Source organism: Arctopsyche grandis, chromosome 3 (assembly GCF_051622035.1).
Source record: "Arctopsyche grandis isolate Sample6627 chromosome 3, ASM5162203v2, whole genome shotgun sequence".
NCBI classification, from domain to species: Eukaryota; Metazoa; Arthropoda; class Insecta; order Trichoptera; family Hydropsychidae; genus Arctopsyche; species Arctopsyche grandis.
Genome location: NC_135357.1, coordinates 19,402,743 through 19,417,942, shown reverse-complemented (window position 1 = coordinate 19,417,942; position 15,200 = coordinate 19,402,743). Strand labels below are relative to the sequence as shown.

The window sequence follows — 15,200 nt, the reverse complement described above, 5'->3', positions numbered from 1 at the left end:
TACAGATATGTATACCGAGAAAAATTATTTTCAATCGAGATCAGCTCATGGGATCGAACCCGGCGCCTCTCGATGCTAAGCAGAAGCTTAACGACCGAGCTATGCTGCTGGGTATATGTATGTACAATATGTAAAAAAATATGTACAAGTCTAAATCCATGTCTCTATGGATTTCATTAATTAATTAATTGCTAATTTCGTGTTCTTCAACATCTCGAAATTCAATGATTTATATAATAAAAAATACTGCGATGCTTGTAATTGGCTAGGAAGCCTGTTAGGTCTTCTTGGTATATATCTATGTAAATAAAATAAATAATAAAATAATTTATTATACATTCTTCATATGTATGCATGTACGCATATAAAGAATTCTTAAAATTTCATAAAAATAAAATTAAATCAAGAATAATAGGACTCTGGGACCTTTTTATACACCCATACGTTTGCATATTTGCATACGAGACGAGGACATGATAAAATGTTTTCTCGTTACATTGTGGTAGGCCGTCGTGCATATTTCAACTGCTGCCATAAAACGGCACTCGTACACATCCACGTTTACAGCCGCGCTTAATGCTCTTCGACTTTTATAAATCCACCTGGAAATTTCCCCGCCCTTGCGTCAGGGGGATGGTCGGGAACATCCCTTTTATACATTTTTTTTGTGCGCGAACCACACCTTTGGGAGCACTCGCTTCGTAAAACATGGTAACCGTTTAATGGCCGTCGTGCGGATGACGAGAAACTCACAACTTGGCGTTTGAAATCATCTTGATGAGCGATCAATTATATGAAGTGAGTGGTGTGTAATTTGTGTGACGTGTCACCTCGACACTTTCTAATCGCTCGCCCCTCAAATTATATACATATGTACATTTTATACACACTATATATACGCCCCCAATGAAATAGCTCATGGAAAACACATACGCAATATATGCATGTATGTAGTAATTTTATATTTGACATTTGAATGTTTAGTTCGGATACAGCTTTGATTGGATCGCTTACAAATTGGCGGTGAATCATTATGTTATTCGTAAGTGATCTAATTGATAGCAAATTTGTGTTCTAAATCTCGTTGTAATTGAAAATTAAATGTCTATATCTATGTACATATATACGCTGTGTAGAGCTCACGGTCTACATACATAGATGCTTAGTCTGTGTCCACAAACTTTGGTAATCGGATAACGTTGAAATCAATTTTAATGCCGACCTTTTTGATGTTACATAATATATTGGAAACTTTCGTGGAATGGCTTTAAGCTTTATGTATTTTTGATGCGACTTCTGGTTAAATGGAAAATAAACTAAATAAATAAAATAAAAAAATAGTGTATTCGTGAAAATAATAACCCGATAGGCAGACAGACATTAATAAATAAATATGAAATCAATTTCTTTTCGAAATCAGTCGTTTCAATTTCATTAACTTTATTTTTATTCGTGTTTCAATTCCTTTTCGAAACCAAGCATTGAAATCAACGGGCACAACACTAGTATATAATACAAACTTTGCTAAACAACCGTCAACCGGAAGTTGCAGTTCATTCTAATTAGATCATTCTTCCACTATTTTTCTTGACCCTTTAAATAGTTTTGGTTAGAATTCAAAAACCAGAAGTAGTAATTTTTTTAAAAACAACATTTTATTATTTTAAACCTTTTAAATTATTTCTATCTTCTTTATATTTAATGTTTATAATATTTATAGTGATGTTAAGAGTAAAAAAAATATTCATCAATTTGTCATTTTGCACGGAAACTTTAAGATTACTTTTGGTCAGATGACATTCTCATCGATCTTCATAAATACAGTTTGAAATGTTTTTGAGAAAAACATTTTTTTACAATTTTCCGCCCAAAATACCATCTGAGAGTTCCAATTCTTTACTCTTATTCTCAATCTTTAGCAGCGAAACTTTTCACCAACGTACTTTTTTTTATATATTATACTATCTCGTTTCCGAGGTTGAATTATGGAAAAAAATTATATAACTTAATATTTTTGCTAAATCATTTCATAGGATTTTAGTTCAAAACTACGTGGAGAAAAATTCTTCATCGCGTGTATTATACAATGTATTTTTCATAATACATCGTTGATAATAAATGAAGTAATCATACTACATAATCTGTAATAAATATCAAGCTGGAAACAATGTGTAATATATCATGATATATAAATAGGGACGGTGAAACCTCAACCGAACCCAATCCATTTAACCAACTGGGAATCCAATACAATAATAACTCAGATTCATCTTGATAAAATTTCAATATTCGAACAATCCGCTTCGAATTGAGCATATTTGTTTAACTTAATTATACACAAATAAAGCATAATTGATCATCCGCCGTAAAATGTACACACATATCTAACAGATACAGTACACTTTTAATTTAAAAATATAGCACTGGTAGAGATACTGACGTACGTTTAATATATATTTAATTTTTGGCTGGTAAAATTCAGGAAAACCAAAGTTTTCCACCTCTTTTCTTCCCGAGAGATTTGTTCAAATGATCTCTCCATTATTTTAATGACTCAAACCCGTTTATTAATGTCTAGCCATTTTTTTCAAGCTCGACAAACATTAATCAAAGCAAATTGTAAAGAATTTTTTAAACAAGAAAAATTGTTTTCGAGTCCTTTCTGAATTTATCAATTAATTTAAATATAATGACATTATAGACAAGAAAATCTATTCTTTCAATATTTGGCTGAAATTTTAGTTAGATATTTGTACATTTAATGACAATAATTCTTGCTTAAGATGTTGTCTCATTTTATAAAAATGCGCGTTATTGATTCATAGATTCGCTTTTTTAATTGCAAATAAAATATTATTTTGCTGAAAAGTGATTTTAATTTTATTTAAATTATTGTCACTTGAAAATATTCACGAATTAAATATTTACCTATAATTATGAATTGGGTTTAAACTTTCTTTATCATAGTATCAAAATAAAAAAGTTTTACCATCACGGGCCTTAATTGAAAAATTAATAGAAAAACAAAAATACCGTATTTCTTCACTGCGAAAGATTTTCGCCATTTTGATTTATAAAGTTTAATTATATCCGTTTTCGTCTAAAATCCTACGTTTACGTTTAATACTTCTTGATGATTCCTTTCACCGTGAAAGAAATATTACATTATTTTTATTTCTCTTTAATAGGATTAACGGTCGTTTTATGTAAAAAAATTAAAATTAAAGCGAATTCGAAACGCTAACGTGGCTGAAATACGGAATGTAATATACGAAAGAAATTACCTGTTATTTTCGCGAGACCTGAATAATACATCTTTGATGTTTTACAGGCGAAATCCTCAACTTTCAAAGCGTTGCTTTTAAAATTAAATTAAAAAAACGCCTCCATAGAATATTTTCAATTTTGTAACAGAATCGTTCTTTCAACTTATAGCGAAACATGTACATATGTATATTGAAAAAAACTGCACGGTACAAACGACGATAAGCTTTGACTTTCCTCATATTTTGCCTTTTTTTCGATGCAAATTTTTCCCTTGTCAAAGTATTCGCACCCACTTATATTATATTTTTCAGCTGATATTTTGAACAACGCAAAACTGAAACAATATATTACATAAATATGTATATACTTACGTGTTTAATTTGCGTGTTCACCTCATTATTATGAGATTCCATTGATTTAGTACTATCACCATACATACATACATATGTATGTACATATATGTATATACTATTTTCTGAAGTATGGTTTTTGGTAAAACTAAAATTTTTACAAGCCAACTAAATAATTTAAAATAGTATCTTTTATCATTTAAGAAAAGTTAGCGCGTTTTGGACGTCAAAGCATTGGACTATTTCAGTGAAAACTTTAGGAAGCAATATGGGAAAATTTCCTCTCAAGAGAAGTCCATTATGTTCCCTCGGCTAACCATGATTAATTGTAGCTAAACTTTTGCGTTTTGATGAGGGTGCGTACACGTTGCACATTTTTGACGCACGGCCTGCCTCAAGATTATAAAAATTTAAACCTCTGTATTATCAGAAAAAAAAATAAACAAATTCTAATTTTCAGCCTTTTAATTTTCAACGATGAAATAATACGAAAATCCTCAAATAAAACAAACATCACTCGTAATTTTTTGCCACTCTGGTTGGTCAGAAAAAAATATTCAAAATTAAAGCAAAAAAAAACTATACAATATTTATACTTTTAAGAAGATTATCTATATTTTATATATACATTATACATTTTGACTCGTATTATTCTAATATATGTATCTGTATATATGTATTTGGCAATATTTTCATGTAGCATAAACATGAATCGCTTATTCAAATGGTCATAAATACATATTTCAGGTACGGAAATAACAAACGAGCGAGTTGACTCATGTAAGGTATTCACAGAAGCTGTAAGACATTCCGCGGTGGCAAAAAAGACACGATAACTTGTCTTTAAAAACTTTATTGTTATCTCTGATAAATGTTCCTTCATTTTTGAACATTGAGAAAAATATTATTCTCGTATAGTGGGAAATTTCCAGACATCTCGCCGCCGTGAATTTTCACCTTCACATACTCAATAAAAAATGACTCGACGTCCTTTTTTGGCAGCGAAAAACCCGGAAAATTACTATGTTTCATGCCATCAATGTGTGTGTAGGTGCTTTAAGATATTTGCCGTATGATTTCAGCCACTATTTCATGTGTAACGGAATTTATGATATACCTTATATGTATTCATATGTATGATATATTTTAAATTCACTATTTTATTTTTGCATACATTCTTTTATTTTTACATACCAGGAAGGCCCTAATGCGCATTCCTAGACAATTATTTACAAACATTGCAGCTTTTTATTTATAAATCGCAGTAGGTATATTGAAAAATGCTGAATAAAACGAAATTAAAAATTAATTAATTAATGAATTAATCCATAGAGACATATATGGAATTGTACATAAATTTTTACATATTGTACATAAATCAAATTCAGATATTTTTGACATAGCGGGTAGGATGGTTTTTGTCAATTTGATGGAGGAACCGTTTCAACAATGAAATCAGATAAATTGGCAAACTCTGATAGGAAACGATCGACTTGGAGTCACCAATATCCAAGTCTGACCAGCAGTATTAAAGATTAGCACGGTATCAAACCAGTGCTTTTTTCGGTGCTAAAAAAGCCTCTGGGTGCTAAACATAAACGGAACCACGGAGCCATACTGCTACCTAATGGGAAATCGGAAATAGTAATCATACACAATTCGAAAAAAATCTGTAAATTTGTTTTATACTAATGAAAGCGTTTGAATGAATGTTCACACTTTTTCGTATTGCGAAAATATGACGATCGGCAGTTGATTTATGTGATTAGTTATTTCGATTGGATATTCGCATGAAGCCACGAACGGATGTGGCCCGTTTTCTTTGAAAAAGTCCTATAAAGCAGACGAGAAAAACATCCACAATTCGCCAGTTTTTTCGTTTTCACCGTTTGCTATAATACCCCTCGTCTCCGTTTTTCCGTTATCCATTCCGTTTCCCGACAGCAAAATATCAGTCGGCCATTCTTTGTCGGTAATTTATTATCTTCTGTTGATTCTGCGGATTAAGATTAATTGAGGCGAGCATTTTTAACGAATTGAAACCGATATTTTCCAACGACTTTTCATAATTCCCGTCTGCGAAACCGTCGCTTGAACCTGCGCTTCAGTTTTTTTTCTCCATTTTCCCATCCTTTCTTATTATCGTCGTTCACTTTCATCATTCCTTGCTTTGTAATTGCTTGTGATGCTAATGATTTTCCTTCCGCGAATACAACAAAAATTGAAGAGGACACCTTACCACTACGAAATTACACGAAAATTCATTTTTTATTTTAAAAAATAATACATAGAACAGCAAATACATGAAAAAAATTTGAAGAGCAGATTAAGATTGTAAACATTATTATGATTCAGCGTAAATGGTGGCTCGCAAAATGAATTTCGCGCGAATACCCGAATCGCGTGTGATTTATTCACGTATCTAGCTGGCGACCATTACCGCGCGAATTTTCCTGTTAACAAAATTTTCTCGCTCGCAGGACGACCGATAAATCACTAGTACTTTAGAAAATTACCCACTCACCGTCGTAATTTTAGCCCTTAAAACACGACGACAGGGGTGGGGTCCAAGACCTTATGTTTTGAGGTGAAAACACACTCACACATTGCCTCATCTTTATCACTTTTAATCGCAAAATACCTATTATATAATACTATAATAATACCTTCTAAGTATACACATGATATGCAATAGCACATTAGTATTTTGCAATTTAAAATATGACTCCAGCAGTATATTGAAATAGTTTGTAAAATTATAAATAAAACAAACTTGGAAATAGATGTGTTTGAGGTGTTCGAGATTGACTAATGATGTTGTTATATTCTTGTCAGGTTCAAACGAGATCTCCAATGCCTATTTTAAGAACACGTCTAAGTAAATAAACTGTGCCGTCTGAAGACTATATTCGTTAATATAGCGGAAATTATTCCTAACGAACGTTCATTGAGGATAACCAACTGCCCATTTAAATATTTACAAAGAAATTTATTATTTTAATAAAGGTTACAGTTGTTCAAATTACTACAATGACGTAAATATGAACATTTATATGTACTTGCTATGGTGTCTTACTATTACTAGGCTTAGCTTGGTTTTATATCGCTATCTTTACATACATATTCGCATATTCATTTTAGTATGTACATATGTACTACAATTTTTGAATTAAACCTTATAACATGACTAGTGACCTGTGTGCACTCCATTTGATCGGCCGTCATTAACAAAAGATTAAATTAAAAATACGATTTTTTTCTTTCAAAACAAATTAATTAAATTTTAACTATTATACTATTAGATTCCAAGGGGAGAAAGAGAAACGGAGCATGGGGAGTGAGTATATATCGCATCGCATCGCGCATGCGCAAAGCCAATACTATGCCGTGTCTCTTTCCACGATATACGATTCCAAGGGTCGAAAGGGAGACGGAGCATGTTGGCTACATTCATATACATATTTACACTTGACACGCACGCAATGAACAATTATTATATAAAATAACGGCTTTATTGAGATCCGAGGCTTCGTATATTGGGAGTTTTCATAGAATACGATACAACGTTAAAATATGATCAATGGCGTTAAATGATAGGCAGGCAAATATAAGAAAGAAATATGTGTACAGTTTAGATGGAATAACACGAAAAAGATTTATTCGACAATTATGTAGAAAAATGTGAATTTTTGATCGCACCCATTTCAAAGGCAAATATTGTTAATGAATATGTGTGTTATATTTAAACTATAATGTAAAATATATTTTTATTCCATGTTTTTTGCGTATAAAAATTGGATGTTAGAAAGGTTTTATATTCTTGAAAATTCATCCCTATTATAATATTCTAAGTCGCGAATTTTGGAGGAGATTGTGTCTTGGGATAATCCGTTATAAAAACGAACCTTTCCTTTTTAAGATATCCTTCGCCGAAGAGAAATCTCCTTTTTCTTGTTTTTAATTTTAATCGTGAAAACAAACATAGATAACGGTAAAAAAAGAGGTACATTTTTATGTATGTACTTAAAACTTGTTCAAATATTTTCATCATCATACAATTTATTACATGTATTCTTAAATATTACTGATCACACAAGCTTGCACCTAAACAATCTCTTATATTTCTTTTAATAAAGAATTTTACACAAATGTCATTATATTTTAAATTCATTTCTTTTCAGCCGAGTAATTCGTTATTTCTGAACCCGAAATTTGAGACTTTCTTAGCATGCAAATTTGAAAATTGATTTAAAAAAAATATACTTAATATACATTTAAATCTAATTATACTATTGTTCATTTAAATCTAAATATACTGTTGATCTAAAATATTTTCATTGAAATTACATTCAACTATTTTCAAATATATCACACTAGTTTCGTTACGTAACTAAAAGTTGTTTGTGTTATATTTTAGGTAATCGGAGAAATGACCTTCGCAACCACGTCTCCCTTCGAAACTGGTGAGTGTTAGATGATTAAGCTTTGGGTTGCGTTCGTTGAAGTTTGCGTGTTTTCTGAATGGGCTTCCGTTGAAATCCATAAAGCCAAAACATTAAGGAAATCCGACCGAAATCAAGGCCATTTCTTCAAAAAATAATCTATGCGAAAAATCTCGTAATTTGACACATTATAGAAAAAAAAATCGTCCATTTTACGCCGTAAACTCTTTTCCAAAACGTGTCGCGAATTTTTTTCTCGTTTAATTCCGTTTCATGACATTTTTTGAATGATCACATGTACTTTGTTAATTTATGTAGAATTAATGAATTTATGAAAATACATACATTATATGTTATAATTATTTGAAAATTAAATTGTGAATTACTATGTAAAATGTAAATTTACATTTGCATATGTTTTATTTACATAAATCGCGTGATACAAATTTGTAATATTTTATACTTAGGCGTTTCCACTTACTGTTCGGGCAAATTTTACTGTTCAAAAATTTTCAATATTATGTCAATAACATCGTCATGTTCAAATCGACGCCTCTTATTCGGATTACATTTTAATGAAATTCAATTTTTATTTTTTTATTTTTTTACTCTTCTTTTCTTTTTAAAAAATGATAAAAAGACGGAGTAAGAATTTGAATACGAGCACATAAAAATGGAATTTCAAATTTACTGCTTTGGCGGCTGTTGACAGTCGGAAAAACGGAAAACGGGTCTCTAATTTATCTTTGGATTTTTTTTTTAATAAAACTTTCCTTTTATCAAACAAACACAAAACTTTGATTAAAGATAACCTTCTGCGGATGCGTGAATTTTACCAAATCGTGGCCATTGCGAATTTTCAAATTTTATTTACGATTTGTTTAATTTCTTCCGCAAGCAAACACTCATATATTTCTCACAGTTGAAATGCACATGTAATGTAATTCTAATCACATTAAAAATATAGTAAAAACAATTCGCAGTTGACTGTACCGAGTATTAAATATAAAAATATAAATTTATAGACTTATTTCACTATTCCCTTGTACGGTTGTTATATTTTTTTAACGCTGGAAGTTTTTCTCGATACATTAGATTTATGTATTGCCTTTTTCCGATAAAGTTTCACATCTTCCGATGTGTCTTTTCTGCGTATGAAATATTTAGGCGAACGTCACCGGTACAGCGTACTTGTGCAGCCCATATTTTATCATTATTTTTTTCCTCTCGAAGGTCACTTTTTACACGCTACTGTCGGCGAATAAACAAGCCAAAGTACGCATTAATCATCACTAATAGTATTGCGCTCGTCTATAAATAATCGACAAATTCGTTGGATGTTACGAGTGAAAAAAAATCTTGCTCTCATCAGTGTGTCGCCGGAAAAAGTTAATCTATCGGTGGGCACCACAAAAAGAAACAACATCGAAAGCCATTCAATTAAATTAAATAAATCTCTTTGAATTCAATTTTTAAATGAAATATTAAATTTGTATTTAATTATTGCACGCATGGTGTCGGATAAAATTATTGTAATTAATTTTTTGTCGTAGCTAATTAGAGAATAGTACGAACATGCGACGTGCACGTGTTATTTCAATATTATGAAAATCAAACTGTCATTTTAGATAGCGACTTTTTGTTTGACGGACGTGTGTAAGTACATTTAATTAAAATGCTGTTAAGTCACGGTGGCCCAGGTATCTCGAAAACATATTTGTACAGACTCATCACACTTCATACATAATAAATAAAAAGCAGACGTAAAATAGCTCGTTTAAATGAATCAAAAGCACTGCAAACAAATTGGATGCCGAATCCACTCATGTATGTATTTTACATTAAAAAAATTGTTTTATTATACCTATACATTTGAATTTCTATTTGTCCGGTTCTAATCTTGTAATTGAGCAGTTAGCTTGGATGGCAAATACCGAACGAACAAGCAGGGCTTGTAAAAGGCAAAGGGACGAGGGAACAAATACTGAATATACGTCAGCTTATTTCAAACTCCAAACGTTCTTTGTTTTATAGACTCTAAAAAAGCTTTTGACTTTGTGAACTGGGAATATCTGTGGAAAGTTCTACTGGACAAGGGAGTCCCCATGCATCTTGTCAAAATAATATATAACTTGTATAATGATAACAATGCAGTAGTTCGAATCAACTCGCTAAGCTCGACAAATTTTCGAGTACAACGTGGAGTAAGGCAAGGGTGTATACTATCTCCAGACCTATTTAATATATATGGAGAGTATATAATGCGTAGAGCACTGGATGGTTGGAAGGGTGGAGTGTCCATTGGTGGAAAAAAACTATCAAATCTTCGGTATACGGATGACACAACGCTCATAGCTAATAATCATGAAGAAATGGCCGAACTGATCCGTCGTGTTGAGACAGAGAGTAATGTGCTTGGCCTCCAGATAAACCGCCCCAAAACAAAAATTATGATAATTGACCGTCACCATCAGCTGCAAAACAACAACTCAGCTTTAAACGGTATAGAGATGGTTGATAATTCTGTCTATCTGGGGTCTAACAACGGCGGCAGCGAATTGGAAATACGACGCCGGATTATATTAGCAAAATCGGCTAATATAAATGTCACAACTAACGAAGATTTGGAAGAATAGAGCCATTACAACTACTGTCAAAATCCGTCTCGTGAAGAGTCTCTTTTTTTCTGTCTGCCTTTATGGGGTCGAGACGTGGACCATGAAGGCGGCGGATAGACGGAGAATCGATGCCTTCGAGATGTGGTCCTGGAGACGGCTACTGCGCGTGCCTTGGACCGACAAACGCACAAATTTGTCTATTCTTGAAGAATTAAAAATCAAGGATAGACTGTCAACAATATGCCTGAAACGTATATTGCAGTTCTTTGGCCACATTGCACGAAGAGGTGAGGAGAGCTTGGAGCGGTTGGTTGTGGTTGGTATCGTCGAAGGCAGAAGAGCCAAAGGCAGATACCCCGCACGCTGGACTGACCAAGTATCTGCAGTGACGGGCGCTTCCACGGTAGCAAGTCTTCGCCTGGCCGAATTTAGAACTGAATGGAGGAAGCTGGACATCATAGTCACGATCCTCAGTGATGAGGGAACCAACAGCAATATAATCTTGTAATTAATTTTTGACGCACTTCTCAGCTGATTTTCTTGAAATTTTGAACACATATACATATGTAAAAACATATATATTTCCAGTGGCAATATGATATTGAAATTTGGGTTCACCTACTCCAACAAAGTCATTGCACTGTCTACGAGAGCAAGTTGATGTTGAATTAATAGTATCTACATATATCACATACATACACATATCAAATTTGAAACCACAATTCATTCGGCTTAACATTATAGCTTGACAGTTACCGTCTAGTATAATATGTCATTAAATCTTAAAGTAAATTAGTCAGAGCAGAGATCGTCAGTGAATCGGTAGCACGTTTTAATTTTTCTTTATCTCTAATTCGTGTGTGTATGTACATATAAGCATATGTGTATATATATGTATATATATATATATATATATATATATATATATATATATATATATATATATATATATATATATATATATATATATATGTATATATATATACACATATGCTTATATGTACATACACACACGAATTAGAGATAAAGAAAAATTAAAACGTGCTACCGATTCACTTAAATCAACCGTAAAATTCAAAATGTTTTGCCTGTCAAAGAGTTACAAATAAATAGTTGTGCTTTTCACATTCGGCTTATAGAGCTGACGATCTCTGCTCTGACTAATTTACTTTAAGATTTAATGACCAGCCAGCAGCGTGGCTCGGTCGTTAAGCTTCTGCTTAACACTGAGAGGCGCCGAGTTCGATCCCTTGAGCTGACCTCGATTGAAAAGAATTTTTCTGAGTATATCTGTAATGCTGCTGGTCAGACCAGGATTTGTGACTCCTGGTTGATCGTTTCCTATCAGAGTTTGCCAATTTTCTCTGATTTCATTGTTGAAACGATTCCCGATTAAAAATTGGCTAAAAATCCTTCATATGTCACCACTATTTGAGTATGATTAATGTAAATATTACAATAAAAATGTATGTACAATTCATAGATGTCTCGTTAATTGTCGAGTTTAAGTCAGTGTCTCGTAATTTAGCGACTTATATAATAAAAAAATGCTGTATTGTTTGTAATTTGGCCAGGAAGGCGCATTGGGGTTTACCTGTAATGCCTTCCTGGTATGAAATAAAAAAAAAATAAATAAATAAATAAATAAAATATATATATATATATATATATATATATATATATATATATATATATATATATATATATATATATATTTATATATATATATATATATATATATATATATATATATATATATATATATGTATGTATGTATATATATATATATACATACCCCTAGAGCCTCAAACGGCTCGCGAGCCCTGGTTTGACAACACCTTAAATACAGCTGTGTATACATACATACATACATATGTATGTACAATGTGTGTAGATTTAAACGAGCAGGTATAGCAATCGGTCGTCCACATACGCGTATGCATATAGTACCTATATATTCGCTTAATCTGCTGAATTATTCAATTAATTTTAATAGAGTTTGATTAACGGGATATCTCTTGATCCGAGGAATAAATTCCCAACCGCCGTTAAAATACACACGCGATGGTGAAATTTCACCGCGGTTGGTGAATATTAAAAACGAGTATCGTTTTCGTTTCAGATTGGCCTCTGTTGTAAGCCCACCCGCCCCCACAGAGCCGCCGCCCACCTCCTCAGCTTCCCTCCGCCGGTACGTATTTCGGTTAAAGTTTCCGCATAAATAAGGGGAAGTTATCCGGAGACCGACGAATGTTCCGTTTGTAGTCCGACAATAGGAACATTTCATAACAGCCGAGTCCAAGTTGGCCGACGGAATCCATATTTCGCCTTATCGCCCGTTATTTACCAACTTTCTACAAATTTTCCGATTACGTTATTCCGATGCCTAATTTTTAAAACAAATCATAATACGTTCAAAACACAACATTTTGATGAATTTTGTTTTCATATTAAAATAAATATTTGAAAAAGATTTATTTCATAAATAGTATAAAACGATTTCTTCAGAGAGTTGTGCAATGCTAAATTTCTACATCAGAATTTGTTTAAGCACACATTCACTATGTTTGTTCTTGTACGTAAACATTTTAAATGGTACTACGTTTCTTTCGTATTTGTATACTTGTTTATCATACCGTTATCAAAAATATTTGAATTTAAAAATATTTTTATTTAAAAATACGATTTCACTCTTACATATATGTATTCGTTTATTTTCATTTCATCGTTATAGTGCTCATATCATAGTTTCGTATTTTTTTCGCATGGATAGCGCAATAATACAAAATAACCGTAAGTAACCAAGCCAACTTTTTATTTTATCTACATATGTATGTATATACGTAGTAACGATAGATGAAGCTTTGTGATCATGCAAAAATTCGAACTCGAGATTTTGACGTATTCGAACTCGGAATCGATCACTGATCACGTTTTATTGATCTAGAAAAAATGTGTGTATGTAGGTGTGAGTGTCTGTGTATTTTTTGAACACTGTTAGTTCTATCGAACTAAAACATACTATCGGTTACTAAGATTCTTATCGACACGACGTAATTATTTTTCAAATTTTTAAGTTGACTGGAAATGGTACCTACCCTTATATGTAGGTGTCCATTTTCGTCATTACTTACATATATTAAAAAATAAGCAAAGGTCATGCCTTTCCACGGAGACTTTGCGAGTTAGCATTTCTGACATTTAACCCAATATCGATTTGTTATGTAAATACATGCGACCTCATCTATTGCATTAAATTGTTTCATGTGTGTATAGTTTTAATTTAAAAAAAATGGTTTTAAGCAAGTTCCTATAATTTTATGCCGAATATAAATATGTGTATTATAATTGTAATAATTACTGCCAAATAAACCTTAAAACTAGAAAAAAATAATTTTAGGGGCCGGGAATTAATTCCATCAGATTTAGGGGGTCGTGACATGAAAGTAATTGGGAAGCACTGCTTTAAATGATAGATTTCAGTTTTTTGCTAACGATATAAACAATGTGCTTAATTTGCGATAAAAAAATCGGATATATTCGATTGTGATGTGTTTTAATTTGTCTCTGTGAGTTGTAACAAAAATTCACATTCACATTAAATAATTTAATGTTTTTCCTAATAAATCAGAATTTTAAATAATTAAATGTTTTTTCCTAATAAATTGTCGTCACAATTTTCCGAGACAAATTTAACCACATCACAAATAAATATGCCCGATTTTTTATCACAAAGTAAAGCACACTGATTTCAATTGAATGATTTCAGTTGAATTGACTGAGTGTACACAAAACAACACATTGACAAACGAGCTATGTATGTATGGACATATGTAGTTTGTTCATGCACAAACTATTAGGCATAAGTTTAAGTATTCTCAATCGTTGTCCCATTCTCTAGGTATGAATGCTTATATTTTAAAAATGAGTGGAAACGAGAATTACAGGAACGTTTTAATGTAGTACTAGCTGAACCCGGCATGCGTTGCAATGCCACAATAACGCATGCAATTCCCGTTCCCGTTTTTCGATGTGTTTCTATAAGTGAATGTTTCAGTTTCAAATAAATACTTAATAATCAAATTAAATTACAGTAATGATAATTTGTCGGAAAAACGCAGGCGGCGAACACCTTTGAAATTATTCAATTGTTTGTTTATTTTACACTAACAACGCAGGTGGCGACGCGAACAAATTTGAAATTATTGCGTTGCAAAGTCACTCATTCCTGTTTGCCCATTCCCGTTACAGAAACCTTTGCGGGCATGCACACAATAACTCATGTAAGTTTCATTGCAATCGGTTGAATGGTATAGGAATAAATACAAACAGACAGATAAACAGACAGACAAACATTGATTTTTATATATAGTGTTATGCCCGTTGAAATTTCAACGGGTGCTTTCGGATTGATACATGATTTAAAATAAAGTTACAATACGAATAGTAATAATTAATCGGAGTCGTTATAAAAATACCAAATATTAGAACGTAATAAATGTCGAAATCAATTCATAGTTATT

General features: G+C 32.1%; 1 protein-coding gene across 3 annotated transcripts in view; it reads left to right on the top strand.

Moving 5' to 3' along the window:
* Nucleotides 1–15,200, top strand: part of LOC143909714 (5-hydroxytryptamine receptor 1-like) — a 108,634-nt gene that overhangs the window by 48,146 nt on the left and 45,288 nt on the right. For 2 of the 3 annotated variants that reach the window (XM_077427834.1, XM_077427833.1), the window contains exon 4: nt 8,035–8,080. The gene's annotated coding sequence lies outside the window, so the exon portion shown is untranslated. Of the gene's footprint in view, nt 1–8,034; nt 8,081–12,799; nt 12,869–15,200 lie in introns of all 3 variants that reach the window. The other variant, XM_077427836.1, reaches the window with a different exon arrangement.